Genomic DNA, 27,767 nt, shown 5'->3' on the forward strand with positions numbered 1-27,767 from the left:
TCTCAGTACCACCAGTACTCTCTCATACTAGTACATTCCTTCCTACCATCACATTTTCCATAGCCCCACCATCACCAACATGGCAAGAACAAAGCAGACTGGAAGACCGGTTGATTCCAGAATTAAGCTCCCAATCCCTCTCGTCGATGTATACAATGCAATGATCGAGGAGAGAAAAAGAGGAGGTAGGAGGAGGAGGAGGAGGAGGAGGAGGAGAGGACATAAACCAATGAGCAAACAGATGACGATGAAGAAGATCATGGGGAGCAATCAAACCCTCAGAGTCAGCCCAAGGCACCTCAAGAGCCAGAAAGCAGACTAGAAGAATAGGAGCTCAAAAGACGCAGATTGGAAGAATGTGGGGAGGACAAGAAGATGCCAGGCAAATGCCGATTCAATTGGCTCAACAACAAAGGGCACAAATGGAGAGCCAACAATGATGACCCGCATGGCACAATGCTACTCAGGACTTTCCACATTTTAGATAGGGTGAAAAATCTTTGCCAGAATTGCATCACACAGCAAAAGGAAAAGGCAAATCTCATAGTAGGTGAGGTGGAGGCAGAGGTGGAGGTGGAGGTGGAGGTGGAGGTGGAGGTGGAGGTGGAGGTGGAGGAGGAGGTGGAGTCCCTAGAAGACACTACAAAAAGCCTAGAAGGAAGGCGCTTCAAGAGATAAGAAAGTATCAAGGTAGCATGAATCTTCTAATCCCAAGAGCTCCATTCGCTTGATTGGTGAAAGAAATTATGCAGTCCTACAGGGACAACTATCGTATTCAATCAATCGCACTGGCCGCCATACAAGAAGCAACAGAAGTGGTGATCGTATCCCTTCTTGAGGACACAAACTTGTGTGCAGTCCATGCCAAGAGGGTTACGATCATGGCAAAAGACATGTAGCTGGCAAGGCAGATCAGAGAAACCCACAACTTAGGCCATAGATCAGATTTTTTGTTGTATTCACTATGGACACCAATTTTGGTTGTCAAAAGCAATTTTGTGCAAAGATGGTTGTAAATGTTTTTTGTAATAGAATCCTTTGGAAGCTATGTTTCTTGTAGATTTTCAACTTTGAGCTTTGTTTTTCAAGTGGAATCTTGCAGTGTATTATTTACTTCCATATCTGATGTATGTACATAATGTAATTGATTGTTGATGGCAAATAATCATGGTAGAATCTAATTACTAGTATGCAATTAGTCCAATAATCATGGTAGAATGTGATTAGACACTAGTATGTGATGGGGGATGCATCCCCCCAAAAAACAAAAACAAAAAAAATCCCTCGAGCGGCCTTGGTGCACGTAGGCATGACTTTGGGCCAAACGCCTGCGTGCACTAGGGTCTGTCAGGGGATTTTTTTTGTTTTCTTTAATGTATTTGTTTCTTGTGTGTGTGATGGGTGTGTGTCTGTGTGATGGGGGATGCATACCCACCAAAAAAAACATAAAAAGGCCCTTGAGAGGCCGTGGTGCATGCAAGCGCAACTTTGGGCTAGATGGGGACCCCCTCTAGCCCAAAGTCATGCCTGTGTGCACTAGGGCCTCTCGGGGGCTTTTTTATGTTTTTTTTTGGTATTTTTTTCTTGTGTGTGTGATGGGTGTGTGTGTGTGTGTGATGGGGGAAAGATATGCCCCAAAAGAAAGACATACCAAAAAAAAAAAACATAAAAAAGCCCCCGAGAGGTCATGGTGCATGCGGGTGTGACTTTGGGCTAGATGGGGACCTCGTCTGGCCCAAAGTCACGCCTGCGTGCACCAGGTCCTCTCGGGGCCTTTTTTATTTTTTATTATAATTGGGGGATGCATCCCCCATCACACACACACACCATCACACACACACACATCATGATGCGGATCGCTCAGTTCAAGGTGCCGACCGCACAGTTGAAGGTGCTGACCGCACAGTTCAAGGCTTCTCTTTAGCATTCTTTTCTTTCGCATTCCATGTCTAGGATGGTTCGCAAAGTCCATCTCAATCATTAGTGCATAGTCATTGGTCAATCGCATCCACCCACCATAGTGACACCTCCCCACAAATGAGTGCCACCTCTGCACGCAATTGCCAATTCATACCAAGTACATACATGCATGTTGCACATTAGCACATCCCATGCCATATTTTTTATTATGCTTTACTTGTTGTAAAGCTTGATTAAAAGTTAAAAATTTTCTCATATGTTAATTAGGCATACCCATACATGAATTTGGAATTTAGACTCTCTTCAAACATATTAACAAGGAGACCTATGTCATGGCCACCTTCCGATCAAAGAGGCAAAACTTTTTCCCAAATCAATTTTCTTCTTCATGCTTGAAATGTGTCCCAATTTATATACCCATATCTTGATCATTAGCATTCAAAGTTAGGACCCACTTTGAATCATGGTTTCATATGTCATGTTATTCACATCATTTTGATGCCATTACAACCATTTTAATCCCTTGTTGCTCATAGCTATCAGTGCATTTGTCAACATATATGAGCATACCTTACCATTTTGTATCAAACTTCATTGCAGTCATCACCAATGCCTTTAGATCAAAGCACACTTCTAAAGTGATTTTGGCCATTCCTAGCATACTTTACAACATTTTACACCATAAGGGCCTACATCTTCAATTGTGTGTAGCACCCCTTAGCCCCACAATTTCCATAAAAGTCAAAACCCAATCACTATGTTAGGATTGAGTCAGTCATATGCTTGTTACCTATCCAAATTTGATAATACACAAACACGAACCAAGTATATGTGTGGATTATTGCCATCTCCATGTGGAACCATTGGCATAAGTGAGAGCTTGCCATCTCAATCATGGAGCATATATCCTCTTATTTTACATTAATCCTTCCAACTAACCATGCACATAACTAGATTAGCCACCATATTATTGTTCTTTTTCGTCCTAGGTTTGGGATGCAAAACATTCCTAGTCTCAAGATGAATCTAAATATGGAAGGGTTTGAGATTGTGCATCCAATTTAAACTTTTGTTGCTATCTTGATTAGAGTTCATCGGCAATCTTGATCTTGTCTATTCATACACCTAGTAACTTGAAGAATTCTTGAAACCTTTGATAAGGGAATGCACTTTCTTCAAAATTAACTATATATTTAAATTAAGGATACACTAAAATACAAGAAATGAAACTCAATTATAATGCAAAACACCACCCATCTGGAAAACAAGAGAAATATATACTAAATTTTGATGTCCATACAATATTTCTTGTATACTGCATCCAATAGATGCACTTTTTAAAAAATATTTGCTTGCTTAGCTTTAGCTACTATTGCTGTTTTCCTCTGAGTTGACAAAATAGTGGGTTCACTGAAAGATTCTACAAGTTGCCCAGCATCATAAACACCTGCCGAAGCACCCACAGCAGCAACCGCCATGATTCTTCCTACTCGTTTTTCTCCAAAAGTAGATAGTGCCAAGTCCCACCTCGCTAAAATACACTTGCACGCAAAAGGGACTAAAGGCACAAGGGAGACTAGCTTTGAAAGTGCCCTGCACTTTATCATCTCCTCCTTCCCATAAGGGGAGAACAAAGTATGGAAGCACACTAGGCTATGGCACTCAAACATTCCAATGTAGTGTCCTAGTGTTGAATCCACATCGATGCTGTCACCTCGATCCCCTTTATGTGTCGCAAATTGATCAACTTTGATGACATTCTGAAAATTGAGATAACATCAGTAATCTTGTCAATGCCAAACTAAGAACATAAATTCATTCATATTGACAAAATATCATGGAGTTACAATGTGGGCAGCATCTTGTTCATCCTAGCCGAGTTATATCGATGGAGATTTTGCTCTCATCAATTGATCAAGGTGGTGCCGATGATGAGGCCTCTGTGGTATTCTCAAGTCTCTAGCATTTCTATGCCCTCTCTGCCTCCAATCTTTCTTGGACCTCACGAAATCCGTCTCTATAACTGCTGCATTAGTAGTCATGTATTTCCTCCCACACAATTAAGATCGCATGCTCCAAAGTGTTTGCAAGTGCCAAATCTGTGCACCTATCCAACCCCTCTTCTGGGTAACCTAAGTTACTACTACTCTCCCAAGCGGAGAGTGCCCCCAGTACTTCATCTTCTCTCAAATTTTTAATATATTGAATGTCAATCAATAATAAATATTCTCTATTTTGAATCAAAATATACGGAAGGGTTTGCATCAAAACCTTATCTGTCATACCTTCTTCCTCCTCTTTTTGCTCTCCTTCCTCCTCTTCCTCTTCTGGTTGTCGTGTGGGGGATGATGTCCCACTTGCTTCGGGAACCACAACCAACTCTGTCGTCTGCTCTATTTTTGCTGTGTGCTTTCCCTTATCCAAAGTTGCACTAAACCAATCTAGAGCAATAGCAGCTTCCGCAACCACATCAGGATTCTCTTCAATGTCCACATCTTGCCTTTCTACTAGAAGAAGAGGTGGCTCTACATTGATGAATGGAGGTGCATCTGTGTCCTCCAGTTCCAAAAGAATTACACAATAGGCTATTTAGAGGGATACAAAATGAGTTCCTATAGGACCCGCGTGCAGATCCAACTCTTCATCCTTAGAGATCCTTCTAAAACTTTTTGGACTAAGGGATTTGCAAATTCTTTGCAACCTGAACTTGAAAGTGCTATCAGCTCGGTGGTAGTCAATGAGGAGATTCACAGGAACCCACTGTACTCTATTTATGTCTAGCTGGATCAGGTAAGGCTTGATTTTCTCTCTCATGTAATCTACCACATCTCTAAAGAGATCTAGATGCTTGTGGATTGTGCCGATGACATCTATCTGATGATTAAAAATGTGATACAACTCTACCTCTCTACTTGAATGATGAGTAAAAGTAACGAAGTCATGGTATGCCTCGCAGGGTGTGGCCATTGGAGGTTTGTGGAAGATGGCAAGAGCAGGCTGTCTAGGAGGTGAGGAAAATAAAGGCTATGTCATACCTAATGGCCCTTTATATAGTTGACTTTAGTCTCTTTAAATACCTTAAAGGTCTGACTACAATTTAGGTAATAAAATATTGGATAATGTAATATATTGGCCTAAATAATTTGCCATCATATTCCACTCCCGCCTCCCCCCGCCACCCAAAATAATGGATTTTTTTTTTGGAATTTAGGGGACCCTATGTTAGTACAAATGACATCACACTTAACAAAAACTACTACATTTAGTCAAAAACTATTACAACACAGTTTCAAAACTTTTACATTTACTCAAGTGCTATTAATAACACACTTCAAAAACTATATCATATTTTCAAAACTATTACAACACACATCAAAAGCTACTAATTTTATTAAGTATACTCATTGCTAATACAAATGACATCACACTTCAAAAACTATTACATTTATTCAATACAAGTATGAATGGACAAGTTACAAGGAGGATTCCATTTCTCAAGCCTTGATGTTTCTTCGAGTCGCCTTCTCACTATCTTCCCATTTAGTGTAAAGAAAAAATTCACTATCATCAACGGTGACAGTGATGTATTCTCGAACATGCTTCAAGCTCCCGTTGTCTGTGACCTCAAGATATTGGATATCCCCATTGGGCATATGTACCTCTACCTCTGTGGTGTCCACTACATCACAATCCATAGGTATCCATATGCCATGATTATTTTTCCGTCTGTAAGCGTATCTCATGTAGCAAATACTCCGCACTAGATATCTTATTACTATGCTTTCTTTAGTAAGCATACATCGAAAATGGTCTCTCTTCTACAAACCCTCCCTGACAGGGCCACATTGGGTATATAAGATCATCAAGAAATTCATTTTCTAGGCCTTTGCATACCCACATGGTCTTTGTCTTGTGAATGAAGACTGATTTGAAAAAATAAATAAATGTAATGGAGGGCATGAACCAACTAACACCCACAGATTTTGAACCGAAAGTAAACTTCATTGATGATTGAATATCTAATCTCATCTTCATTCTAAATGCATCTATAGAGAATGGATCAGGAAGAGGCCATTCTCGACTATCAAAGCTAGGGAGAGGAATAGGACGTAGGCTTCCATATGCACCTTCTCTTTGAGGAAGTTGGTAACATGAATTATAGAAAAAAATACTAGACTTTGTCAAGGAGGTAGCACTTCGTCCTGAGAACATTAATTCCCCAATATTTGAATGGAAAGATTGAAATATTCTCGTGAGACTATCTAGAGGCTGGGCTTCAACTTTGGTAGAGGGAAAGATATCTACATAGAAAGCAAAGAAAGATGTTAATGGGCCAATCAATCTATCTGTCTCACTCTCTACCTATCTCTCTCTCTCTCTCACACACACACTTCTCTCTCTTTCTCTCTCTCTCTCTCTCTCTCTCTCTCTCTCCCCCCCTCACTCACAAATCTCTCCCCTCTACTATCTCCCCCTAACACCCCTCAACCCCCCCATCTCTCTCTTTTCCTCTCCCTCCCCCCCTCCCCCTCTACTATCACCACCAGACACCATCCATACAATCATTAGAATACACAATTGAACTGAAAATGAAAAAAAGTTAATGTAAAAGAGAGATACAATTTGAAGGAAAGCAAGTTTGACTGGCAGGATCCAAGTTCATGTCTCAAGCCATGTACACGTGCTGAACCTTCACATTAAGTCCTTTTTTGTATTACAAAACCCAACAATGCGACCCTTCCAATGCTTCTCTTTCTTTGCTATATTCGTTCTAGAAACCTTGAATGGACCTATTGCAGGTGGTTGCATTATGACCCATGACATTAACCTAAACTCTTGAGTGATCCAAATATCACTGTTGTCCTTCAAAATGTGACCCACACAAGATTGAATTGATAGCTTTGGCCTAGGGAAAGGGGAGTGCTTCACCATTGTAGAAAGAATGGAAGCAAGCAAAGATAAAAAGGTTGGGAGGAGGAAGAGGTTGAGAGGAGGAAGAGGTTGGGAGGAAGCTGAGAGGAGGTAGAGAGGAGGAAGAGGCTCAAAGAAAGGTGGGGAGTCAATGGGGATAGTCTGGGGAGACTCTTGGGAGGAGTTTGGGGTGCTAGGGACACTTTTGAAATTTTTGATTTTTTGGAGGGAAAAAAAAGTCGTGGATTTGGGGGCCTACCAAGAGAGCCTAGGAGGGTATGGGGACCATCCAAAAGTGAAAGGGGGGAGTAAATGCCTCAAGAGGTGGTGGGGGCAAGAGAGAGGCAAGTGAAAGCCTAGTGCGGACCAAGGAGGACTCTCCACCAGTGAGAGGCCAATATGGAATCCTCCATTCTTTTAATGCCCAAGCCTTCCCATTGGTTGGTTTGCTAATCACAAATCTTAAGGGACTAATCCAAGAGGCCCATTTTGAGTCCAAAATTCCCCTAATGGAAAATTTTAACATATAAGAGATACTATTAGAAAGACAATCTCCTACATTGTAGTTTTAATTTGGTAGTCTCATTAATTGTTTTTCATGCAATATTCTGTCTAGTGTGGTTATAATTGTGTCTATATTCTAGGATGATGTTAGGTTCTTGTAGTTGCTTGGACCTTCGTTTTGATGTTTTACTTTTGTTTTTTTGTTGGACTTTAGAAGTTTGTATTTTTAAGTCCTTTTCTAAAGTTTCAAATCTTTTTTTCATTTTATTTTTAATAACTATTGGTTCATAGTGAGCATTATTATGTTGTGTGTCATAGTATGCTAAATGCATTTTCTCTAGGTTATGATCAATATTTATTTGAAGAAATGATTGACTTGTTACCTGAGACCAAAGTATTGTGTTTTTCTCTAGGTTAGGATCAATATTTATTTGAAGAAATGGTTAACTTGTTGCATGCTACCAAAGTATTATGTTTTCTTGTATCCAATATGCTATCCAATGTAATATAGGAAATCACCTTTTAAACCACTATCAGTAATTCTTTTACACACGTTGATGTAATATTCCTCTATGGTGCTAACTCTATGTAACTTGAAAATAAGTTCTTGGTCAAAGGAAGACAATATGACTTTAATTGTTGTAATATCTGAGTATTGAAATGATTTTAATTGTTGTAATGTCAGAGTATTGAAATGCAAGTTGCAATTGTTTAATAGCCTCAAATCGTACTTGTTGAGAAGTAAAACGTTTTTTAAGCAAGTAAGAAATACTTTCAAAAAGGGAATCTCCATCTACATAATCATAATCTTGGATCCTTAGTAGATTGTGTGTTACTAATTCCATGTCTAGTTGTGTCATGATTTGATCTTTCCATGTTGTCTATATAGAGTGTTCAAGATGTATTAATGGCTCAAAGTGTCATGCATGTTATGACTGGTCATCGTATAAAATATGGAAGGAAGGTGTGTGTGATTTATTGTATGGTTTTATATAGGGTGAAGACCAAAGTGTGGTTGAACAAGAAAAGCACCTTGTTGACAAAAAAAAGCAAAAATGGCCACCCCATAGTCCATTAGCTCAAGTTGGTAATCGCACATGGTGAAAGTATTCTTCTCTTGTATATACTCCATGTAAAGTTGAAAGTATATTCAGTGTTAAGCAAGTACTCATGCCCGTGGTTGCATCATGGTTTTTGTTTTTAAGAGCTACTAGGAAACTGTTGATTATGATTTTATGTATATTTATAGCAGAGTGCTTAAAACACATTGAAAAGCTTAAAGTATTGCACAAGCAGTCATTGGGTACATATTTGTAATGTGAAGGATGATGTAAGCCATGCATGCTTAAGGCTCTATCTATTCTATCCATAGCTTGTATGTATACTTTTATTTGGAACCTGTAGACAACACAAAAGGGCAAGATATAATGCAGTCAAAATTTTCCTACCTAGGAGATTATATAAATTGGAATTGAATATGACAATAATAGCAAACTGCTAAAAATTTAAAATAAAGTTACACTATATGTAAATTTGAATGGCATTGGCTATCTTAATTTGATTTCAAACAAAGAATCATAAGTTAACATTTTGTAAGTTAGAAAAATATATGAGCAAACTAAAATCTAATAATACCAGAAACCATACTTAATAAAGCACATTACAAGCTTGCATGTCAAGTTACATGGTAACTTGACTTCTTACAACTCAAAAAATTGTATTGATGGATCAAGGTTCAATGATACAAGGAGTTGAAATCTTTAAGGAGATTTAAAACATTATTAAGATGGTAGTGAAGACAAAGATTCATTTGTTCTAGGTTCTCCCATGGAAATGTAGCTCAAGGTGCTACTGTACAGGATGGCATTTCAGCTTCACACTTAGTGGTACTATCGCTACTCCTTAGGACTGTGCAAAATTGTTCGATCTGGACCTTCAAGATACTGAGCTCGATTGGACCCGCTTTGGTTGCTCAGGATAGTTCTAGGTTCTCCCATGGAAATGCAGCTCAAGGTGTTGCTGTATAGGATGGCATTTCAGCTTTATGCTCAATGGTTGAAGCAAGATCAGATTATAATGTCGTAGAAATATCTTTGTCAAAGACCTATGGATTGAGTAGAATTCCCACCTGGCTAACAGATGAAAGAAAATCTTCTTTGGAGCATGTTTCTTCTAGAAAAGTGAACGAGAGCTAGGAGAAAACTTGTGCTACTCAAGGAGTGAATGGATCTTGCATGCCCTAGGAATCCTATTAAAGTTGGGGTAAGCAACATTTTGTCTCCCTTTCAGACACAAGCGTAGTGGACAAGAATTTGTTCTTAGGTTAGGAAAGCTCTGGCAATGATAATTCCACTTTGGTATTGTCCTTAGCTATGATGATTTCCTCACCCCCTACTCTTCCATACCACTTGGCAAGAAACCATGGAGGTCACAACAATAGAAGTTGGGTATGCTTCTGGTGGGTCAAAAAGGGGTGATGTCTTGAGAAGAATGAGTTGTGTAAGGATAATGATGCTGGTTGTTACAGATAGGTCACACAACGATGTGTATATCAAGGGTGTCAAATTATGCACACCATTGAGTGCATCAAAGAAAACCAACTGAGATATGCTGATACTGGGTTTTAGTGCATCACAACATATGTGCTTGAGACGTGATTGGTTCAAGACACTTGAACCAGTCAAGAGATCTCTAGATGTTCATCTAGGAGATGATCATCCACTTCTAAGCAAAGAAATTGGTGACAAATGGAAAGATAAAGTTCATCTGTGATGCTCTTTATGTGCCACGATGACTGGCCACATGAATTCACTATTAGTTATCCAATGTGCTGATTGAAGGCTCTTTGATGACAAGAAGGTGCTTTGTTCACTCCAAAAGATCTCATTGGACATGGATTGAGAGATGGCATTATTTATAAATTGGCAATCACAAACCTTGGTCAGAGAGCATTCATGGTTGCTCATACTAATTCTCAGTTGGCACCAAAGGTATGGGCTTCTTAATTTTAGACTGATGCAGTTGCTTGAAGGCAAGAACGTGGTGAAAGGACTCCCCCAGTCAAAGAGTGTGATTTGTGTGAAGGATACCTTTATGGGAAACAACATAGGGAAGCTTTCCCCAAGGGTTAGGCTAGAAGAGCCAAGAGACATTAGAGTTGGTGCATAATAGTATTTCAGGGTATATGATCAATACACCATTAGTTCGTAGTACCAAATGCTTTGTCAAATTTATTACTGACCATACAAGGAAAAAGAGGTCGAGACTACTTTCAATATTCAAAGAGTTCAAGACCATGGCTGATGCTTAGATTGGTTGTCAAATCAAATGTCATAGATTCGACAATGGGGGAGAATATACCTTCAAAGAGTTCATTGAGTTCTATAAGAAATGGGAAATATGTAGAGAATTTTCCTTGACTAAAACACATTAACAAAATGAAGTAGCAGAAAGGAAGGACTACACCATTGTTGAGTGTGCAAGAAGTATGATGCAAACAAAGGACATGCCTAACAAGTTTTGGGTACAAGCGGTTTGCACAATGGTTTATTTGTTAAACCAATATTCTACAAAATATTTACATGGCATGAAACCCAAGGAAGCATGGAGTGGGCATAGCCAAAGGTCCAACATCTCATACTATATGGATCGACTGCCTATGCTCATGTGTCAGGACAGGAGAGGTGAATTTGACATCAAGAGTGAGAAATGCCTTTTAGTTGGGTATGCAAAGAAACGTTAATCTTATAAGCTGTACAACCATGCAATACTCAATAATTGCTTCCTGAGATGTGGTGTTGATGAGAAGGTAAAGAAAGCTACCTGCCATCATGGTTAGTAGACACCCATGGAAATATTTGATGACATGTTACCTATTATGACTAGATGTAGTCCATAGAATGGGGGAGTATCTCCTAGACCTTCTACAAATTGTCAAGCGGAGAATGCATCTCATGGTGAAAATGACCAAGAAGCCTCATCATCCAAGCAGATGCTAAGGTGGGCAAAGAAGCTAGTGGATGAGGCAGATGATCTTGTTAAGGACATGAAGTATACTAGACTGAAAATAACCTATAGGTGCTGCATGTCATAGGTCAAGGAACTAGTGATCTTCCAATAGGTAATAAAATCCAAGCGATGGGTTGATTCCATGGAAAAGGAGTGTAATGGAATTTTGAAAAATAAAGTTTGGGAGTTGGTGGAAGCACCCAAAGGAAAGAATGTCATTGGATGCAAATAGGTCTACAAAGTCAAGCAAAAAGATGATGGTAGGCATGTAGACAAGTATATGGCAAGATTCATAGCAAAAGGATATAATCGATAGGAGGGCACTAATTATAAGGAGACATTTGTGCCAGTCACAAGGATGAAGACAATACACCTTATTATTTCTCTTTTTTGTAGTACATGGGGTTACACTTGCATCAGATGGATGTCAAATTTGCATTCCTTAAAGGAGATCTACAAGAAGAGGTGTATATGAAGCTACTGAAAGGATTTGTAGAGAAAGGATTTGACCACTTAGTGTGAAATCTAAATTGGCACTCTATGCTCTAGCATAGCAAGATTGACACTTATTTTAGACAAGAAGGATTCAAGAGAAGGAAAGTTGGACATGGATTTATGTTAGAGCAATGTACATGCTCTCACAATCATTGTAGTCTATGGAGATAACCTCATTATGGAGTCTCACAATCATTGTAGTCTATGGAGATAACCTCATTATTGAGAGTAGCAAATAACAAGCTAATCAAGGACGTCAAGGTCGACCTTCACAGATATTTTAAAATGCATGATTTGGAATTCTTGCATTATATTTTGGGTGTTGCGATATCATAAATAGAGGAAGGCATATTTCTCAGCCAAACGATATATATGTGACTCTATGTTGGAGCAATTTGGGATATTGGATGTCATACCTATAAGTACACCTATTGAGACCATGCATAACATGTTGAAGTTGATGAGTGCATAATTTTTAGATCCTAGAATTTATCAACAAGTAGTTGGTAAGATCATCTCCTTGATGACATTAACATGGATTGATATTTGCAATGCAATAGGGATCCTTAGCCAGTGTATGGTAAAGTTGTGTGTCCACTATTGGAATAGAATTAAGCAGATTTTCAAAAAAGCCTTGCTTCATGAGAAGTTTGAGAAGTTCAAATCTTTCTTAATCTATTTGTGACATAGAGACCATCCAATGATGGTGGAGTGTTGAAGTATATGGGTCATTGGGCTGGTCTCACCACCAAAGTATCTATGATTGGATATATGTTCATATGATGTATAGATGGGTAGATGGCTAGGACCATAGGCTTCTCTAGAGGGATCATAAGTCCCTGTGTGAATAGTCCATATGTTTACGGACTTAGGGAGACCCACATATGTTTGTGTATATGTTCATGTTTTTTGTTATGTGTCAGTATACATTATGTATCATCAACTGTGTAATTCTCTCATACAATTTATTATGTGCTTAGTGTTGGACTGTGTGTCCATAGAGTTGAGTGCCCTTTCATAGGTCAGTCAGGTTGGCTAACTATACATCCTTCAAAAGCTGTACTGCTTATAGATCTTTTACAAGTCATACTATTGACAAATAATATAAGTCATACATGGCTTCTCCACTTCTTCTTATCTCTCTACTCATGGATGCTAGCCTTTCTTGGCTCTCTTAGAGTCTTTTCCATCCCTTCTAATTGCTTGATGGGCACCAATCTTATGATGAGTATTTGCCTCTAGCACTCCTTCAAGATAGCTCCTCTTTTCTATTGTTGCCATATAAGTCAAGTCATCATACCATTGATCTCTTCTCTAAGCTCACCTTGCAAACTAAGCTTGCTTTTGCTACTAGCATCTCATGAGTTCCCTTAAAGCAATATATATCCCTTTGATCTATTATTTCTTTTGCAAGGGGTGAAATTATTTGAGATGTCCTTTTGAGACTAGTTGTTTATCACTTGGGTCATTTAACCATCATATTATCTTCCTAGTTCCTCCTCAATATATAGCTCTTATGCATTACTAGTTCTCATGCACTATTGGCAACTCTTTTATGTTGGTTCATTTTATCAATCCTTTTTTACCAATCTTTTGAAGCTCTTAAAGGTGTGAATCCTCAACTCAATGCACTGTGTTCTTTTCTATGTTATGCTTGTTCATCATTTTTACATATTTTGTCATAAAAATTCCACATAGCCACCTATTTTATGTTGGCTCATTTTGTCACTCCTTATTAATATTCTCAAGCTCTTAAGGTGTGAGGCCTTAATTCATTGCTCTCTATTCTTTTCTATGAACTTTATGTCAATTTTTTTGTAGAATTCGTCATAAAAATTCCACATGGCCACAATCTTATAAGGCTTTAAAGGAAGACTATAAGATAGAATCATAGATCTATTAGTAGGATTCAGTTAAATATATTAAATTTACTTGATTCTATTATTTCAAAGGTGAGAAAGTGAAAAATATCACACAATGTCCCTTTTGATTGGTTTTTCAATGTAGTTTTTTGTGTCTATCTCTATTACATAGGTTTAAGGACCAAAGTGGTGGATTTTAACAAAATAACATGAAGATAAAAGTCATGGGGCATCAAAAGTTGTCTTAGTGGTTTCTCTAGATTCTATATCATTTTAATGATATTGGTTTTTAAAAATGGTTGAACTCAAAACTAAAAGAAGTGACGATAGTCTATTTTTAGAAAAGGCTCGGGGGTGAAAGGATGCCCCCAAACCCTCGATTGTGGGAAGCCCCTAGACATCCCTACTCCTTTTAGGGTTAACACCCCCCCACCCCAAAAAACCCCCATGTGAGGATGATATCAAGCTCTATCCCACTTGAATAGATGGTCAAGTTCACTTAGGCTATCTCATTAACCATATAATCTACAAACTAAGACCCATTCTAGTGTCTAAACTTGGGACCCTCCCAAAATCCATTGTCCATCATGGCTTCTTCTCATACGAGATTCTTACAACATTGGGCATTGGGATACTGATGATTAACTTATATGAGAGGTGGACATTTGAGCTAAGTCTAACACAAAGCTATCTAAATAGATTTTATATGATCTTTCAGATTACATTGCTTCATTTCCATGCACTTCCCCTGCACTTCCTTGTAATGGGGTTCAATAAACATGTCAAAGATGTTAGCATCTCAGGATCCACAACATTAAAGAATAAAGTCGCTAGCATGCCATTGTGCCTTTTGTTTTTAAAAACATTTTAGGCCTTATGGGACTAATTTAGGTCATTAATAACTCCATCTTCATAACATAGAGAAGAAGGCAAACCATGGCTATTAATTTTATCCAAAACTTTAAATCTCTCGCATTCAAAATTTTTCCTTGGCATGTAGTTTGACTTAGATGTTATCATAGCCATGAGGGTTGCCTTAATATTTTATTTAGGTGAGTCATCATCTTTGCATTTTTTCTCTTTTGATAAACTAGGAACCTAATAGGTAAAACTAGTACATCAAACTTGTGATTAGGAGTAACGTAAAACTTAGGAAAAGTTTAAGGTTGTATGGAATGTATGGGGCTACATAGCTTTGAGATAGATTTTCTCTATTAGAGGAAACCATCGACCTCAATTAACTTTTGAAGCATCCTCATACATAAATATTAGTAAATAAGTAAATTTTAAAAAATAATATTTGTATTTATATTTATATGTAGCTCACATGTTGTTCATTTAAGAACACATTATGATGAGAAAGATAAGCTACCAACCAACATTACATCCACATCATGGAGTGCACATGAGGATAAAATATTTGGTAATTCCAAATGTGATACTAATTGAATAATAGATTTGGCTAGATGTTGACATGTGAATGTGATATGTTTCCTTTCCCCAAGCTTCAAAGTTTCTTTTCTCAATCATTCCACTAGCTTTATGCTCCTGTCTCTTTCCCCTTCCTCTGATTTGGCACCGATTTCCTTTCCCCCATTCTCTCTCTCTCTTTCTCTCTCTCTCTCTCTCTCTCTCTCTCTCTCTCTCTCCACTTCTTGTGTGATCAAGTACATAGGACTTGTGATTAAGAGTAACATAAAACTTAGGAAAAATTCAAGGTTGTATAAAAAGCATGGAGGTACACATCTTTGAGATAGATTTCCACACTAAAGTTCCTATATTAGAGAGAAAGCATCAACCTCCATTATTGTTAAGGATGGTGTAAATGGGACCATCTAAATAGGGCATTAGGGGCAAAACCTAACCCTAACCCTAAGCAATACTCATGTATATATTCATGTTTATGCTCAATACAACATAGTGTACAGTTAGCTATCTCTTGTGCACTTCTCTCTCTCTCTCTCTCTCTCTCTCTCTCTCTCTCTTTTGTTATCATACTATCAGAGCTAATGGTGGTGCTCCCACTCCCCTTTGTGAGTGTCAAGCCCTCCTTCCATGAGGCATCCTCCATCTCCATGTGTGAGGTTCATCCTTCGAGAGAGTATCCTGTGAGAGAGAGTGTGTAAGCCTTGCTCTGTCAAGGCACATGCCCTCCCTTTGAGACATCTCTATTCCTTCTCTAAGTCTCATCATAGAGCTCTTTCACCTCTTTGTTTTGCTTCCAAAAGCTCCTCAGAGATATGAAGAGAGAGTTATGCTCATTTTAGTGCTCATCTTTCTTTGAGAGATTTCATGAGTTTAGAATTTTGGAGATTTCTGACATTTGTAAGGTTTCCTCTAAGGTTTTCTTTGATCCTCTAATCTCCTCAAAGTAGTTCTGGTCCAAACCCTTCTTGTTCGACCCTAGAAGGAACTATTCTTATGCTTCAGTAAGACTCAACCTGCAAGCAATTAAGGTAGGTGCAAGCAAAGAAGCAAGGCGAGCTTATAGTAAAGCAGGGAGCTCAAATGGCCTAAGCGAGCTGCTTCATCCCTGATCTAAGGTTCTATTGTAAAGTGTTCTCAGAGGTTCCGAATTTTGTACTCAATTTCTAATTTTATGCTACTCCTTGAGGCATCTCTGGTCCCTTGTATAGTGGCTCAACTCAATCTACAACTAGTGAGGCACTTCAATGAACTACACGGCTCCACTAGCAACAAACCCCAGCAGCTCTTGACTAGTCAAACTCTCCAAATGACCCAACATCTAAGCATCCCGGCTCCTTCAGTGCCATGGCTCTATAATAGATGACTACATATGTCCACCTCCTTCAACGGCCAACCTATAGACTCCAGTGAACACATCAGCAAATGACCAGTGTCTCACGGGGTTGTATGAGCTCCATGGACTATAGCGATGTCCCTAGCAATGACCAAGGAGCACAGCTATGAAGTCCAACCCTTGTCCACCTCCAACAGCTCATCACATAGGATGACCACATGAGCGTTCCGAATGGACGACTGTAGTAAATGAAGAACACTTTATCAACATTTCAATGAGGCAAACAATGCTCCTATGCACATGCAACATAGCCTAGCAGCAAACGATGGGCACGCTATCTTCAATGGCTCCTACACATGCAAAATGGCTAACCCAACATAATCCTTCAGCAGCAAGGCAAGGAGCTCATGTCTTCATCAACTCTCACAAAGCTCTACCTCCTCCAACAACTACCTATCTTCAACCAGTGAGACCTGACCATCAACACATAGCGCTACTCATAGCAACCAATGACTCTCCATAGCCATTGATGAAACACAACGTCGATTGATGACTCTAGCAAGATCACAATGTGGCTCCACAATGCATCAACCTCATACGATGAGATCCTCCACACAATGCCTTCATCGATGGAGAAGATGACTATGTTTTGTAGATTCTGGCGCATCTTGCAAAGCTTCTAGTGCCCTATCCTCACGGTGACCACACCCCAATCTTGGTCAAGCATTTGACACATGTCCACACTATTTGCCATGTGTACTATGCCATGTCACTACCACATTGGCACCTCTTATCCATAGTCCACATCATCTGGAAATGCCACCTCTACCAGGTTATCTTGCTGACTAGTCTAACACATCATCATTGTGGGCCCCAACTACCATGTCATCACATGAATAGGTAGACACATAATCATGCTAGACTCATAGGCCATGTCATCAGACAGTTGATTGTACCCTAGCCACATCATTAATAGATCCCTACTAGGTCCCTACTACCACATGGTACCCCATCTTATCCAAATGCCACATCATCTTATCCTTAATACCACATCAATTGACACCAGGGACTACCATGTCAATAACTTGATTGCCACATCATTAGCAGAGCTAGCCCCAAGCGACACATCATCCTACTTGACTAGCCACATCACCTTATTGACTCACTAGCCTAGTTAGCATGCCATGCTAGCTGCCCAATGAGTACCACACTAGTCATCATGCCCTATCAGACAGTGCCATGTCATGAGTGCTAGCCAGGCACACTTGTCTCCTCACAAGCAAAGTTCTACTTAGTATGTGACCTCTCATTCCACATCATCCTTCATCCACCTCATCATTTTGATCACCCTCTTGGGATTAAAGTTTGGCCATCCTTTCGAAAGCCATAAGTTTTGATCTAGATGCAATTTTGCTAAAAAAAACTATGATTGCCAGATCGTGCTCTATGCAATGAGCTCCTCAGATCTATAGCCTAAATTTTCCATAAGTTAGAAACATTAAATTCTCATCATCAGAACCACCTCCTAATCCCTTTCAGCGTACCCAACACATAATATGAATCAAGATAAAATTCATTTATTGCATTTTGCACTTTGATGTGTAGTCTAGCTGTAGACTAGCATAGCCATAGAGGAGAGTAAACTCCATCAAGCCAAGAAAGCCATTTCCAAATTAACTGATTAGTTTCTAGTGGCATCAGTCCCATCGGATCTACCATCGGTATACACACACACATCTAACACCAGATTGATTCTCTTAGCATTCAACAGTTCGACACTTTAGTGTGACACTTGGTAGAGTTATCCTTCCTTGGATTCAGGATCGTTGCACACATCTTGCACACACATATGCCACCCATGTACAACCATATTTATTGACTATTTTTTGGCATTGGTTCCTACACATATCCATTAGCCTTTTATAGCCTCTTGGCTACTCCCAATAGACATTTGTCATCATTCTTTATAGATCCTTGGCACATGGTTGTTTCTCCATCACATGACTTGCTTCATAGATTTACAGGTTGAGCATAAGCCCCCAATGGTGGTAGTTTGAGCAGAAGACCCCATTGGTAGCTCTGACATAGTGTTCTCATGGGCAGATACTCTCACCGCCAGTACATGGGTAACCCTCTTGCACAAAGCACCACACCACCTCCATGATGGAGTTATCCACATCACATAGTTGATGACACAAGTCATGACTCCGGATGAGATCCATGAGTGGAAATTGAACCTTCTACAAACATTCATTGCCATTGGGTATGTTCCACTTTATGATGTAGGCTCGATCATTGGTCTTGAGAGATCAGACATAGATGCTCCACATGTTGGCATGGATCATCCCATAATTTCTGATCATACACATTCCTCGGTGAGCCCTCATCATGAGGCACATTTGTTGGTAAGCCCTTAGCATTAGGCACTCCCATCTACATTAGCACATACATTAGCACAGTCTGATTCCAATGATGTATAAGCATCACATTCATGCATGGATCCAACTCCATCTATTGTCACATTAGATGCAAATACACAACAGGAGTTTAGTTATGATCATGCAATTTTTCAGCAGATAAGTCCTTAGTATGAGGCCATCACATCTCTAGTAGCATGCAGAGATATATGCCACATTGCATTCAACTCTTCAGGTGATTCCATTCTAGTATCCATCAAGGATGCTTTCACCTCTGACATAGAGCTTATCATATCCTTGGACACAGTTTCCATGAGCAGTTCAGATCAATAGATTAGTCCTCAAGACATTCTAGCATTGGATCCATCATGCCATGTTGCATCAACCTTGGATCCAGTTATCACCACCTTTGATCTAGCAGATCACCAACTTTGATTCACTCATGCCGCATTGCATCACCCTTGGATCCCAATTATCACCACCTTCGATTTCAGCATATCATTTCTTAGTAAGAGGATATTTATGCATTAGTGTAGTCTTGCCCTAGTGTAGTGGACATCATCAAGTTTAGCCATAGCACAACCTAGGGAACCTTAGTGTTTCAGCATGCACTTATGGTTGTAGTTTGTAGTCCTTACTTGATGCAGATTAGTGGTTGGATCTAGGACTTCATATTCGTCACCTCATATGCCTTAGAGATATCTTGTGATTTTTCAGTGATATTTCAGGCTTCTAGGCCTTTACACTATCAGATCCACCTTGAGTCTTTGATAGATGCTACATCCTATATTGATGGATGTCTAGCCATGCACACATCAGATGACCTTCAACTCATGATAGATGAGCATACAACTTTGATAGGCCACCATGCCTTGTCATTTTTATGAGCCTCTTCATTAGTAGAGTAGAGTATTAGACCTGCATCTTCGGCCCCAAATTTTTAACCCTTGGATTAGTTTGTCCACACTGACCATGCGATCTTCTTCAACCCTAAACACTATATTAGAAAATTTGGGAAAATCCCAATTCCCACGAAATAAAATATAGTCACTTCAAAAGTAAATTTTGATATATTTTATTGAAACATTAGCTCCATTGAGGACCCAAGTTTCAGTTATGTTGGGGGAGACTAGACCATGCACAATACTTTCCCAATTCCTAGAGCCCAAGCAACAAGCTTCCGTATGTTGCTATGGCAAAAGGCCTTAATAGATGTGAACATGGTCCCATGGCCAAAACATTTGTTGATTTGCTAGTGAAAGAAAGATGTTTGTTGTTTCATATACATCAAAACCACAAACAAAAGCCAATTTATAAATGTTGCGTTAGGAAGATTCATTGGAGTAAATTAAATTGCAGTATTGATATATGCAATAGGATTGTTATAGAGCTTTGACATCCATCATATAAATGTGTGTTCAAAAACAAAATTAAACTTGCAACAACTGTCAGTTTATATGTTGATAAATTGCACTATTGACATATGCAATAGGATTATGGTAGAGCTTTGACATCCATCATATAATTGTGGTGTTCAAAAACACCGTTCCATCACAATAGAGCTCATGAAACTCTCCATCACAATAGAGCTCATGAAACTCAGAGACATGGTCTTGATAAAAACCTTTTTTTTAATTTCTTTCTCGTGCTAAATATAATCAAACCCATTGATACATAGCCAAATTTGCAACTAAATTTTGCATCACATCGTTTAACATAATCATTAACAATTCCATACTAGTATTCATACTCACAAAGTAGCTCATCTCCGAAGGAGATATCCTTTATGATTTGCACAGTAATGTAGCCATGGGCACTCAAATCTCCTTGTGACTTTTGAGCCCAAGGTGGTAGCTTAGGGATGTATACAAATATAACATTTGTTCTTTCTTTATAATACATAGAGCTATTTATATATCCAGCAATGTTTCCATACAATACATCTCCCACAATACATTTCACATCTGTCAATGGCTCAATGAATGGATCTTCAAACATTCCATAAGTCTTCATCCTTGGGAAAAACTTGAGGAGAGATCTCCAAGTATCATAATCATACTTTGGACCATTATATACCATCAAATCTTGTTTCTTCTTGATGCTCGTATGTACAAAAAGACCATATCCTGCCCCAGGTATTGTTGATTTCTTTACTTCATAATGGATGCCATTCATTTCGAACACGTGCTCAATGGGTATGGGCAATTCATGTTTCCATAAACCATTGGATGCAGGATCAAAATTTGTAATAAGATAGCTCTTCAACTTTTTAGGACAATCTGCAACACCTATCATATGTTTAAAATCAAAGAATCATTCTTTTAGTGGAGGAATACAAACTCACATCACAAAGCACAAAGCATTTTTGCCACAAGGTACTAACTCAATGTCTATTAATTCTTTCACAAAACAAATTGAAACATAATGTTTTGCAAATCGAATCTAACCAAATAGTGTCCAAATATAAATCAAAATGTAGGTACAAATGTTTTAGCTGAGCATTTGTGTCTGTAACTCTAATTAACAAGATCACCCAGATTCACTAAGGGTTATCTATGCAATAAAATTGAATCAAGTTGGCTAAGAATGCCCTTACAGCATCAGCAGTGATTCCCCTTTCCTTGCATCTAAGAACCATAGCAAAGTGTTTTGCCTCACTATCTTTCAATGGCCCCATTTTGGTAATTTTTCCTAGCATGCATTCTTCCTCTTCATTCAATGTAACATGTTGAGCATGCACCATACTTCTTGTAGTAGGACAAGTCCCTCTCACTCTAGTTTTGGTTATAGGTGAAGCAATACCTTTCTCTATGTCTTTTTTTGAACTACGAGTAGACATATGAGATTTGACATTCATCCTTTCGAGCACTTTGTTTTTTTCTTTGAATTCAAGGATCACTGGTTGAAAATAATAGAACATATCATGCCCTTCGATAATCGGAGCTTGACCAAATCTGTTAGAAGAGATGGCACTGCGCACATCTACCGCATCATCTAGCATCTGTAGGTACGGCAATAATTCATGAAGCAAAATAGAATCACCACAATCTATATCAAATTTTGTAGGGAAAATGCAATTTTCTACTAGATTAACACAACCCGTGTAAGGCGAAACATCAATGAACACTGTTCTTGCTGGTTTGCATTCCTCTTTGAAACAACACCACACTCTCATTAATGGTTTAAACTCTGCTTCCACATTCATCCTATCTGGTCAAATGATTCTACTCTTTGTATGCTTGTGGCATGCCATCGCACCCCAAACCATGAAGAAATGTAACTTTCTGTTAACATGATGCTCCAAAGTGTCCAGCATGTGTTGCACCATGCCCTTTTCTCCTCCAGTGGACCAGATGCCAACATGGCAGTGATCGAGCAACCATTGTAGAAACTCTAAACACCCAGGATGGAGAACAAGCCAATTCTTCCCATTGTGCAAGCTCACATGTTTGTTTGACTTCGAAAAACAATGCTCGAGCAATAACCCTTTCAAATCTATTACCACTGCTAGTCTTATTTTTGTTATCACCTCTTTTGACATTATTTCTTAGGGTGACATTATGTCTTCTCCTTTATCTTCTAAGATTTCTTCTTGTACCTTGGATTCATACAATGACATTGCATCTTCTCCTTTACCTTCTAAGCTTGCATCCACATTTGTCAATGGAACATTAACTCCAGACATTGCATCCTCAACATTTTCAATCAACCATGTTGAGCTTGGAACTTGCATGCTAATGTTCAAATTAGGCACATAATGAATCATTGGATTAGGTGTCACATATACAGGCAATGCTTCTAGCGATGTGAAATTGAGATGGCCAAGATCTGTTGATAAACAAGGAAATGAAATTCATAAGTAGAAACAAACTGAAGATTGTCAGAGGAATGAAGGCAAATCCCTAGGTCTTGATTCTTGTATGGTTTGATTCTTGTGAGCATTCTACCAGGGGAATTGCAGACCGTGTAAAGAGACCAGAGTACTCCAAAGGCTAGATTGCTTACATAATATGCATTGCACGACTTGATTCTTATGAGCATTCTTCTAGGGGAATTGCAGATCGTGTCAAGAGACCGGAGTTCTCTTGAGGCTACAAGATTACATACATAACTTAATTGTATCAGAATTTTGCCAAGGGAATTGCAGACCATGTCAAGAGACCCGAGTGCTCCCGAGGCTAGGTTGCTTACATACTATATGTTGCATGACTTGATTCTTGTGAGCATTCTGCCAGGGAAATTGCAGACCATGTCAAGGGACCGGAGTGCTCCCGAGGCTAGATTACTTACATACTATACATTGCACAACTTGATTCTCTAAGCATTCTGCCAGGGGAATTGCAGACCGTGTCAAGAGATCGGAGTGCTCTCGAGGCTAGATTGCTTACATACGATACATTGCACAACTTGATTCTCTAAGCATTCTACCACGGAAATTGCAGACCGTGTCAAGAGACCGGAGTGCTCCTGAGGCTAGATTGCTTACATACTATACATTGCACGACTTAATTCTATAAGCATTCTACCAAGAAAATTGAAGATTGTGTCAAGAGACCAGAGTGCTCCTGAGGCTAGATTGCTTAATACTATACATTGCACGACTTGATTCTCTAAACATTCTACTAGGGAAATTACAGACTGTGTCAAGAGACCAGAGTGCTCCCAAGGCTAGATTACTTACATACATAACTTGATTGTCTGAGCATTCTGCCATGGGTATTACAGATCGTGTCAAAATACCGGAGTGCTCCCGAGGCCAAATTGCTTACATACTAAGACTGGATTCTCAAAGTTATGGATTTCAAAGTTATGAGCTAAGACAACAAAGGAGTAAAATTCAAATACAATTTCTTACAGTGTTTAAATAGTTATTCAAACATAACAGATATGCATAATCATAAAGTAAATATGAACTTAGACCTTCTCATTTAAATAATGACTTTGCAATTACAAACCAATAAATATTTGACTAGAAAGACATTCAAGGACTTATACCGACTCAACTTAGCTCTTAAATTTTGACCTATAAGGCTCTATCGTTTTCAATAAAAATGTCAAATCCTCTTAAACAATAAAAATATTATATGTGGGTGTATGTGTATGTGTACACTCACACATACTTTTTTTAAAATGAAACCACAATATTTATATTAGAAAAAAGTTTTTAAAATGAGAATAGTCTCAACAAAACACTAAAGCACTAGGAAAACACCTCTAGAGAAGAGACATCCAAGTCATTCTCATGACAAGCAACACACACACACTCACACACGAGAATAAAACCGAACGACTCAAATAGATAATTAATGATGGGAAAGAACATGCTAGCTACATGTCCATGTGACAACACTTAGAAGAATATAGAAGAAGCATATAGAAACATAGGAATAGAGATCCAAAAATGTAGAAGTAGAATGGCATAGAAGCATAAACCTAGGCAAACATAGCATGAGCATAGCATTAACATACTCATTAACATAAGCATAATGACATAGAACCATAAATTAAATTTTTAAAGTTATGAGAGAGAGAGAGAGAGAGAGAGAGAGAGAAACATAGAATCATGAACTAGGCATAAACATAGAATCATAAACATACATAGGCATAAACATAGAAATAGGCATATAGGCATATATAGGCATGAATCATAAACATAGACATACATATGGTTATATGAATAGGCATAAACATAGAATCATAAACATAAATAGGCATATATATAGGAATAAACATAGACTCATAAACATAAATAGGCATATAGGCATATATAGGCATGAATCATACAAAGTGGAATATCATACCATAAGTGAATGAAAGAAATACATAAAAGTGAAACTGCATACCATAAGCAAATAAAAGAAATACTGAGGAAATACTGCCATACCATATAGACAAGGCTATTCCAATGTCTCTTTATGTCTAGCTTTGAGAGAGAAATGAGGTACTTCCAATTTAAATACATCTTAAACCCAATGAAGCATAGCATGATGTATCATGCGTGATTGACACCGCAAATCATATCCGATGGCCACAATACTTTACGCACACCTCAAGAATAAACAATGGCATTCACATAGGTATAGACTAAAGAAACATAGGCACAAAGAAGCACATGCATAATTTCCATAGAAGCATAAAGATATGGAAGCATAAAGATATGAAAGCATATAGATATGGAACATAAAGCATAAATAGCATAGAAGCATATAGAAACATAGGCAAGCATAAACATAGGCATTCATCAATGGCATACAAGCATAATTTCCTACAAAGCATAGACTAACCACATAGTTCTACACAAACCAAGCTAGACTTTGTGATAGGCTCCCACTGATTCAAGCTTCCTCATTAAGATGGAACTGATGTCCATAACAAACAGGACAAATTAGTAGATTGCAGGGACAGGGGCTCATTAAATTTTTCTCTAAAGAGCGACAAGAAAATCAACATTTTTTTAAAGATCACATGTTCCATTTATCTAAACTAGCTTGGCCACTGAGCCATTCACAAAAGCAGAAGAGAGCCAGAGGCATAGTCCAACAAGTCACTGACAAAATGTTTTTTAATGTGCTCCCTACCCACTATGCAACTGCAAACATAGGCTGGTGCTGACTTGCATATTGATACCAGCCTAAGATAAACCTTGGATAAGCTCACAATCACATGCACTAGGGTCAAGCCCAACATGTAGTCACACATGGCTGCCTTGTCACAGCAGGTTGTAGGCATAGCAAGAAAATCAAAGCACCTAGGGGTACTTTCAAGGAGGTTTATGGGGCCAACCAATGCAGAAGGGTGCACGATAGTAGCAAGGTAATCAATAGGAATAAACAGAGCCCAAGAGTTAGAGCACTAGGTTGGCTGACCTGGCTGCTAGTTAGTTGCGTACAGACTCGGTTGGTCGACCCTGGTCTGTGAGGCCTACAGACTAGGAAATCAGCCAGGTTTTTGGGGGGCATACAGTCCTATAAATAGCCTTATGGGGGCCAGTTTACAACACTAAATATAGGAGTAGAACTCCAAGCAATCTAGAGTACACCTAGGTGCATACCTACACCTGAAGCAGAGCATAAGAAGGTGCACAAGAGCGAGCTCTATCAGTAGTGAACTCAGGAGCAGAACTTTGCAGGAGAGCTGTACCTTTGAGCAGCTACTGAAGCCTACCACTAAGGCATGTGGCATGAATTCCCCATTCATCATCACAAAGATGTCAAGTTGACTAATTCTCCAACTTGGGATGGTAGAAATCTGGCGATTCCCATGGCAAGAAGGGCCTGCAAATCCCAAAAAAAGGTCATTCAGCCTGCAATAATGTTTATGTACTATAATAGGGAGAGAATAGGGAGGAGATGAAACCTGAGTAATGCAACTCAAACTACTCTTGACATTCAATAATGGCCATTGCAACCTAATAAGTTAACGCTTGGTATGGAGATATGGCGATGCTCGAACCATGAGAAGCTATAGTAGCTTGAACTGTGAGTGAATTGTGAGCATATAGACCTAGCTTAGTTGAACTGTGAGTGTACAAAGTTGGTGCAATAGCTTAGAACTTGATGCAGGCACACAGAGCCAGCTTAACTTGAACTTCGGGGAAAGCCCTAGAGAAGAAGCCAAGCTTCTATAGGTTAAACACAACTCTTACAACCTCTTATAACAGTGCTTGCATTGATCAACTTACTGTGCCCACTAACCTATAAGCTCGACAAAGTATTTAAATCACTTCAAAGAGAGCCCATCTGGATATGTCTCTCAACTAATTGGAAGCTTTTGGAAATTGATCTAAAATCCAAGAGAGGGCATACTAGATTTCACACATGATAGATACAAGCAAAGAGCTAAGGCATCCGGTACAGGATTCAATATCCGATTGCGAAGGAAGAAGCCTAGAACCACTAGTCAAATAATCATTGTCATACGATATGGATTGATCCGAGCAGACGAAATTGAAACTTTTTGAGATAATGGATGCCTTACCTCATCCATCCTAAAGAAAATAAGACATGGCAGATAATTGATTGGTATTCATAGTAGAGATATCAGTTGACATACATGCAAAGTGAAGTATCAACCACTATAGAGGCTACTCATTCATTGCTTGAACACTAACAACAGAATTGCTTACATAAGGTAATGAACCGAATTCTATAGGCTTACATAGGCAGATCAGGATGCTCTCAATTGTCCCCATCATCTTCCCCTTTGCCTCTAGCTTGGCATCCATCAATCTTCACCACGTATACCTTTCCTTACCTGGACTTCTAGTTCTCCACTCTCTCCTTCCAAGTGACGCCATATGTTGCTGCCAAGTCATTGATTGGATTCAATCATTGTGGTTATACTTTGAATTATAACAAGAATTGTGCTTTTTGTTGGATACGAATTGAGAAGTGTGTATGCCCATACAAAGCCCGAACCTTGGACATTTTACTCTAAATAAGGAAGAGAATGAATTCATTTTGCCTCACCTCCAATGTATGGAGGAACCCCTTGTGCATGCTGATCTCGGTGGAATTCCAGGGGATCCCCAGCAATTTGACAAAACAAATAAGAGAGTGCAACGAGTGATAATGAAAACAATGTACAAGAAAGCCTCCACAATTGATCACATCTATAACTGAGAATTACTTGTGACAACAATGCAAGAGATTTTCAACTTGGATGATGAGTGTTGCTTACAGTTGGCCCGTTAGTGAGAAGAGGAACCATAGGTGGTATTGTTTGCATCCTGTGATGCATTTCATCATCAGTAGCGTGTCCATAGCTCATATGCCCTTGCTGTACTCTTTGTGACAATCAAATTCAATTTCCAAATCATCTCAGCATAAAAAATCTCTCAAGACAAGATTAATTAGCCTTCAAACATTTCATAGTAGACTCTATCTTTGA

Source organism: Dipteris shenzhenensis, chromosome 32, assembly GCF_047967505.1.
Source record: "Dipteris shenzhenensis isolate YYH24624 ecotype China chromosome 32, Dip_SZ_1.0, whole genome shotgun sequence".
NCBI classification, from domain to species: Eukaryota; Viridiplantae; Streptophyta; class Polypodiopsida; order Gleicheniales; family Dipteridaceae; genus Dipteris; species Dipteris shenzhenensis.